Here is a 7954-nt window from a genome sequence, read left to right as displayed (position 1 = left end):
GGCAGTTGTTTCTTTGAGGATTTGTTGTTGGGGGATTTAATTTTTGAGTTCCAGGTATATTTTATATATGAGACCCTTGTCCATTGTATGGCTAGTGAAGATCTTTTCCTAATTGGTGGGCTTTCTATTGATCTTGCTAGCCATGTCCTTTGCCATGCAGAAGCTCTGCAATTTCATGCAATCCCATTTGTCCAACCTTTCTTTGATTTCTTGTGTTTCTGGGTCTCTATTAAGAAAATTTCGGCCTGTGCCAAGGAGACCTAGGTTTCCATCTTGTAATGTTTTCAGAGTGTCTGCTTTGACTTCAAGGTCTTTGATCCATTTAGAGTTGATTCTGTTGCAGGGTGACATATAAGGATCTAGCTTTAGTTTTCTACAAGTAGTTAACCAATTTTGCCAGCACCATTTATTGAAGAGGCTGTCTTTCTTCCATTCTATTTTTTTAGCTCCCTTATCAAAGATTAGATGGCTATAGGTCTGTAGGTTCATTTCTGGGTTTTCAATTCTATTCCATTGATCCTGAGGTCTGTTCTTGTGCCAGTAGCAAGCTATGGAGGGGATGTGGACAGAAGGGAACCCTACTGCGTTGTTGGTGGGAATGTAAACTTGTTCAATCACTTTGGAAAATAGTATGGGATTTCCTCAAAAGACTCCACATAGAGCTCCCCAATGACCCAGCAATCCCATTTTTTGGGCATTTACCCAAATGATCACAAACAAGACCATACTAAATGTACTAGCACAACTATGTTTATTGCAGCATTATTTACCATAGCTAAGATATGGAACCAACCCAGATGCCTTCAGTAGATGAATGGATCAAGAAAATGTAGTATATATCCACAATGGAATTCTATGCCACCATCAGAAAGAATGGCATTGCCCATTTGTTAGGAAATGGAAACACTTGGAAAAAATTATATTAAGTGAAGTAAGCCAGGCCCAAAGAAACATAGGTCCCATGGTTTGCTTTATTTGCAATAACTAGTATATGTCTGAGACAAGCAGAAAAGGTCAGATAAGTTGATGTTAAGTGAAATGAACCCCACGATAATTATTGAAAATTTTTTTCTTGCGATTGTTTGTAACATATTTATAAGATGATTTCTTTGTTGGTTTATATGTCCCTCCCCTGCGGTATACTCCTGCTTTGATTGTATTTGATGTTGGTATAATTTGTGGAGGGGAAGGGCAAAAACAAACCGTTTAAACAGGAATACAGGTGGACCCATTGCAACAATGAGATGTACAAGTCCTTATGTTGAAAAACAAACTTTACAACTTTGGCAGGGTGGGGGGGGTGGAGGGAGGTGGGAAGGCATGGGAAGGCAAAACAAAGGAGGAGGCAACAATGCTTGATAAGAAATGTACTCATTACCTTGCCCATGTAATTGTAACCCCTCTGTATGGTATTTTCACAATAAAAAATTAAAAAAAAGACAAATGCTGGTTCAATCCATTGTTCTCTCTTATGGGAACATGGTACACTAGGTGTGGGATAGAGACCTGGGTGGTAGGGGGAACAGATTCAGAACCAGATTAGAAACTTGCAGTAAGGAGTGAGTGAATAGTGGGACTTGCACAATCTGGCAGTCTGGAGGACTGGATGGAAATTATTTGGACGGTATTTCTGCGATGTAAAAATATGCAGATGAAGTTGTAATATGAGGAAAGAGACTGTAAAATGAGACAGTATCCCTACTGTCTGTCACTCACTCATCCCCTAAGCTCTGGAGTCTGATCCCTCCATAGTCCCAGCATAAGAGGGACTATGACGTGGTCTGAGAGCAATCACTCAGGATAACTTGGTGATTGTAATTGTGGGATGGAAGACATTGTCTTGAGCAGTCTCCAGTACAACTAGAGCTAATCCTAGTTAATCAGCCCAAGTGGGCAGGTTAGAAGGGGAGGGCAAACGAGCTGGTGCTGCCCTGCTCCCCAAGTAGGTATGTGGATGGGGAAGGACTGTAGGATCAGGTCTCATGGTGCTCTACCCACTGTGTCTGGATTATAATGATCCCACAATGCAAATCTGTTTCTAGCTGACCAATAAGATACAAGAATCGAGGCTACACCCACATTCTGTGCTGCCTAGTACCACTAGCATTTCCCTCTCTTGGCTCATACCACTACTGGCAGGTGAAGGAAGTAAAGGTGCTATGTGGTGACTGAGTGAATTTCAGAGATCCTGTAGGAAGTGGGTGATTGCAAGAATAGAGGTGATTTCAGAAAGCCTGGGAATATGGTCCTTCCACCTTCCCTATCCCAGTGCTAGGATATCTAACCAAGCCAGACACGCATGCACAATAAAATTTTCTTTAGGCAAGAAACTACAGAAAGAGTATCTGGAGAGGAATTGTCCTGGTGGACCCACTGAAACCAACAAAAAGAAAACTGAAAACAGAGGTAACCTCAAAACAAACATTACTGGGGACTGTAAATCAACCAAGGGTAAGACCAAAGACCATGCATACCTGGAATCTTCCTCTGGTTCCTTTCCTGCTAGTGTCCTTTCCTCTAACACTGGAATCACTAACAATATGTCAGAAGTCCTACTTCACCCCAAGAGAGTAACCAAAATATAAACAAAGGCAATAAGAGAGAAGGCATGGGTGGAGACAAAGCTAGAGACCATGAAAGAATTAATGACCAAATTAAGGCTGGAGAGAAACATGTTGCAGGGGACTTGAAGTTGGAGAGGTCCATGAGGAAAAAAAAGGCTCAACAGATGAACCAACTGAGAGATGAGAAAGAGCAATGGGTGCCATAAGTGTTTGACCTAGAGACCAACATGGTGGAACTTCAAAGGCAGTTGGCAGAGCTGCCCTCCCAGCAGCAGCATGCAGGACCAACTCAAACCAAGCTACAGCTGCCAGCCAGGATCTATTAGTTGTAGAAGTAGCAAGAGAAATGGGAGAAGCAGTGTTACAGTCAAAGGCAGGAAAACTAGAGCCTCAGTCTCCAGAATTGTTGGCAGCAGGAGTGGCTGTGTTAACTGGAGCAGCAGGGAAAGGCCTGGGATCTGCATGAGCTCTTTACACATACGTGAGGCATGAGATTCACAATTTTGCATAACCTAGAGATCAAAAAGCAGCTGGGCCAGTTGCAGGATGCCTTCCACAGGTTAAGAAAGAGAAGGAGGAGCTCTCTAGTGTGCTGCACTCAGAGCTGCAGGTGAAGGAAGAAGCTGGATCAGCAAGAGGAGAAGTTAGAAGAATGGAAAAAGATGGGTGAGTTAAGAAGCCAAGTGGCTCAGAATCTCAGGAGCTTCATGGACAGCTGCAGGAGCTCAGAGCTACCTGTGAACAGTACAGGGCCTACAATCTGCAGCTGACCTTAAAGAATGAAGCCTTGCCACAGCACCTGCAGAAGTAGACACAGTTGCTGGACAAAGTTGGAGGACCGAGAAGGTCCATCAAAAATTACACAACACGTTTGATGTGCCTTAAAACCACCAGACAGAAGCAGGAACAGCTGTGGGCCCCAGCTGAGCTTTTCGGCTTTCACTAGAGAAGGAAAAGTGAGCAAAAAGAAAAGGGGTGATGCTATTTGTTGTGACTGTCTTAGAGGACAGACAACCCAAAGACCAGGTGGGATTTTTATCTTTATCCATTGATGAATTAAAGAAGGTGAAGCTCAGCCAGCAGCTGCAGGAGCAACAGACCTACTATGGGTCCCTGGCCAATCTGGTAGTCAAGAGCCAGAGAAAGATGAAGCAGTAGGGGTTCTTCTCCAGGAGTTGAAACCATGGGATAGAAAGCAGGACACACAAGTGTTCAAGATGACCCTGAAATTCTGCTTCATCCTCAAGCTGCCTGAAAAAGGTGGGCTACCAGAGGCAAGTGGATAAACTCCAACATCGATGCAGCCAGCTGTCAAAACCTATCAGCACCATTGAAAAGTCCCTAGATTTCTATAAAGAACAGATGGAAGTACTGGATGAGCTATATCAGAAGAAAGATGAGTGTGTCAACCAGCTCTCCCAGGAGGAGAGGGAGAAGAAGAAGGAGCTGCAGGAGCTGCTACTGCTTCTTGCAGATGAAGGCACCTGAGTTTCAGGACAAGATCCTGGCAGCCATCCAAACCCCTGCTGATGAGGGCCCCTCAGACCTATCAGGCTCCAGGAAGAGGGAAGTTATGAAGGAGCAACAAGATTTTGAAGAGTTAAAGCTTGAAGACTATGTGGAGCCTGCCCAAGGAGAGGCTGGGGTACCTTGGCATCTCAAGGACCCTTACTACAGAGCAGATTGTGCTACAATAACTTGCTATTCAAGCACCTACATGAGCTTATTGGCTTGGGCAATGATGGCTGCAGGACTGAGGCAAATGACAACTTGGAGATCATTTTCGCATGAAGACCTGGAGGCGTCCAGCTGAGGACCGGGGCACTTGTCCTCTAACTTACTTTGTTGCATGAGGACTATGTGGCATTCTCTCAGGCTTAATTATGAGTGAGAGAGGGGAGGAGCCAAACATACCAGAGGCTTCTGGGAGGTGGCCCAAACTCTGGAGACATTTAACAGTCCATTCCTTACCAGGAAAGGGGCTCAGGTGTAGGTTTCCACAAAGTGTAAATTCTTTACAAAGGAAGTTGGAGAGTGATGGACCAGTTTTATATTACTATATTATGGTAATAATGGAAAATGTTTGATGTCACAGTTTAATAATGGTGTATTTTAATTTCATAATGTTACATTTTCTTAATTTTTATGCAATATTTTGAATTTACTGTATTGTATACATTATATCAATCATTTCATGATGTATGCTTTATGTCACTAGCATTACTTGGGTTTTTGAAAATATAAAGAATGCTGAGCTGGGCAATAGTGAATTTTCTTTTTTGTATGTTAAAAAGTTACAACGGTGATAGTGAGATGAAAAAATAATAAAAACCACGGAAAAAAGAAAACATTAATGTTGAAATCCTGGAACAAACAGAGATGTGAGATGAACAATTGGAAGTCTAACACAAGAGACATGGATTACAGAAGTGTAATCCAAAAATAAGAATATAGAATTATGAAATATCTATAGATATTGCATATCTTAATAAATTTTCAGTGAAACCTACTGAAATGATATATATTGAATATTATGGTTGAACTAAAAAAATAAAATTCAAACTAATATGTTACTTAGTCTTTGTAAAGTGGATTAGATTCTGCAGGTGTAATGATATACCTTTGACTCAGGTAATAAATTGAAAATTCAGAAACAGGTATTCAGTATTTAAATAAAAAAGTAATTACACAAATTGATCTAAATGCCAAATGTATCATCTGTCTTAGATTTTCTGTGTATTAACTTAAAATCACATTCCTTATCAAGCAGAATAAATAGCTGAACTAACATTAATGTCTCTAAAGTATTTTCTTAATTAAAAAAATTCCTCCAAGAAAAAGGTTAATGTAAAAATCACCTTTGAGCATACTCTACAACTGTGGTGTGAAAAATTAAACAAAAGTAATGAATTATATATAGCTCCATATTCATAGCTTTTATGAAATTTTTAATGAATTACTTTAAAATGTCCTTCATTTTTGAAATCAGTTCAGAATTCTTGCATAAATTAAAATTGGGGAACTACATTACCAATAGAAAATGAATACAGTATTTTTTATGAGATTAGAAGTCCAATGAGAATAAAAAGATTGAAATGGCTCAAGTGGTGAAGCACCTGACAAGCAGGAGGCATGACAATTTCCAAATAAAAAACTTGGATGATCATCTAATAACTCCACAATGCAAGCTCAGCTAATTTTCAAAACCACAAGATACAAAGTCACCTACATTCTGGTGGAAAAGTAATTAAGGCATAGTACGAAAATAAAAGATACAAAAAGGTAAGGAAAAAAAAGGTTTTCCAATCCTGTACAAATTTAACTTGCACCTAACCAAAATACACAGTACTTGTCACTGTCTAAAGAAATTGTAAGAGGCATTTCCTTGTAAGAGGAAGTTAAAGGTGTCATTGCCAGGATGCAAATTCCAACTCCAAATGATATGTAAATCAACTTCCCTAAATGAGAACTTAGGTACACACCCTTTTCTAGGCCTACTGCCCTGAATCAAAGGACCTTTTCCTCTTCCTTTTGTGAAAGGGAACTTTCTTTACACTTTTTTTTTACCACCTCCCCATTGCTGAAACATTATATAAAGAAGTGTCTGGGCCAGGGTGTGGTGTTTCTTTATTCTGACCTTGGCAGTGTGAGTTTTTGAAATGTGGTTAAGAGTTCCCTTCTCTGGAGATATCCCATTGGCTATTTCCAAGTTCCTGTCAGACCCTTTTTCTCCAGTGATAAACCATTGTTAGTGAAGATTCTATACCTTGGGAACTCTATAGCAGAGAACCTTTCTCAAATGAAGCAAACCATTAATACTGTACTAATTTGAATTTCTTTGCACAGTAATCCCACTTTGTTATGAAATATGGAGGTAACATATGATAAAATATAAAATGTAAAAAATAATGAAGATAAGATAAAGTAGCAACAATGCAACAAGAGAGCAAAAAACTATTTAAAAATTGCTATAAAAATAAACCCATGCAAAAATGAGTCCCCAGTGACTGCTTTTCACCATGAAAGAAGGTGGATCTCAGAGTAACAGCAAAAAACAAAACAAAACAAAACAAAAACCATTTAATTCAGTGGGCATTGTTGTTTTTCCAGTAATCCTTGCTACTCAGCAGGCTGAGCAGGATGGCAGTTCATAGCCAGTTCATATAGGAAAGTCCAAAAGACTCATCTTCAATTAACCACCAAAGTGGAGCTGTGGTCCAAGTAGTAGGAGGAAAAAAAAAAGCAAAGCAAACAACAACAACAACAAAAAACCCTCACGAATAGTGCTCATGCCCTAAGTTCAAGCCCCAGGTACATCCTAGAACAAAAAAGCAGTACTAGTTTCAGTGACTCAAAGTTCTAAAGCAAGCTTTTGATGACTAGATCCTGTTATCCATCCTGGGAAGAAGAAAACAGAAACACCTCTATACTAGACCATTGGGGTGTTTAAACTTTCTATTAGACTGTATTCTTTAAGTTTCAGTACTAATTCCTAAAAATAAAATAAAATAAAATAAACTGGAATACTTAGAGAAATAGCTGGTAATAATGGAGAAGAAAGAAAGTGCATGGTTGAACACTAAAGATGAAGGAATGGATTTAGAAAAAATAAGTAATAAATTTTTAGGGTAAAAATGAAGAGAACATTAACTCAGGCTAAGAGATTAATAATAACAATGGCAAAGCTCAATTTACACATTTAGGCATACTGAGAGGTTAACAATAGCCAACAATTGTAACAATACAACAGTTTGCTGTCTAGTTGTGATGGCTTTTTGTTGGTGTCTGTCTTTCACTCTATGTACCCAATTATTGTGCCTTCATCCCCGCTGTCATTATCATAAAAGATAAAAAATGCTTAGCCAGCTCCAGTGGTTCACTCCCTGTAATCCTAGCTACTCAGGAAACAGATCTGAGGATCTCGGTTCAAACCCGGCCCGGGCAGGAAAGTCGTAGACACTCATCTCCAATAAACCACTAGAAAACTGAAAGTGGTGCTGTGGCTCAAGTGGTAGAGGGCTCACCTTGAGTTGAAGAGCTTAGGGAAAGCACCAGACCCAGAGTTCCGCAGCACTAATGACAAAAATTTAAAAAAAAGAAAAATTAAAAAGATTGTTTGAGAGTCAATGCCTGAGAGTCAATGATGCAAACATAGTGTTAGGCTACTATTTCCCTGCTGGCAATTCAGATAGGGGATTATGCTTTCAAAGCTAATGGATCAACACCAAGAAAGGTACAAGATTGATTACAGTAACAAAACCACAATTGGGAAAGGTTATGCCAGGGACACTACAGAACCTATAACCCTAAAGAGAATATTCTGATAGGATAAAACTTATAGCGAATTGGAATATTAATAATGTGCTCTAGAAATCCAATGTATAAATATA

The sequence above is a fragment of the Dipodomys spectabilis genome, unplaced genomic scaffold, assembly GCF_019054845.1.
Source record: "Dipodomys spectabilis isolate Male_0828 unplaced genomic scaffold, ASM1905484v1 ptg000002l, whole genome shotgun sequence".
Taxonomy (NCBI): domain Eukaryota; kingdom Metazoa; phylum Chordata; class Mammalia; order Rodentia; family Heteromyidae; genus Dipodomys; species Dipodomys spectabilis.
This window is presented reverse-complemented; position numbering follows the sequence as displayed.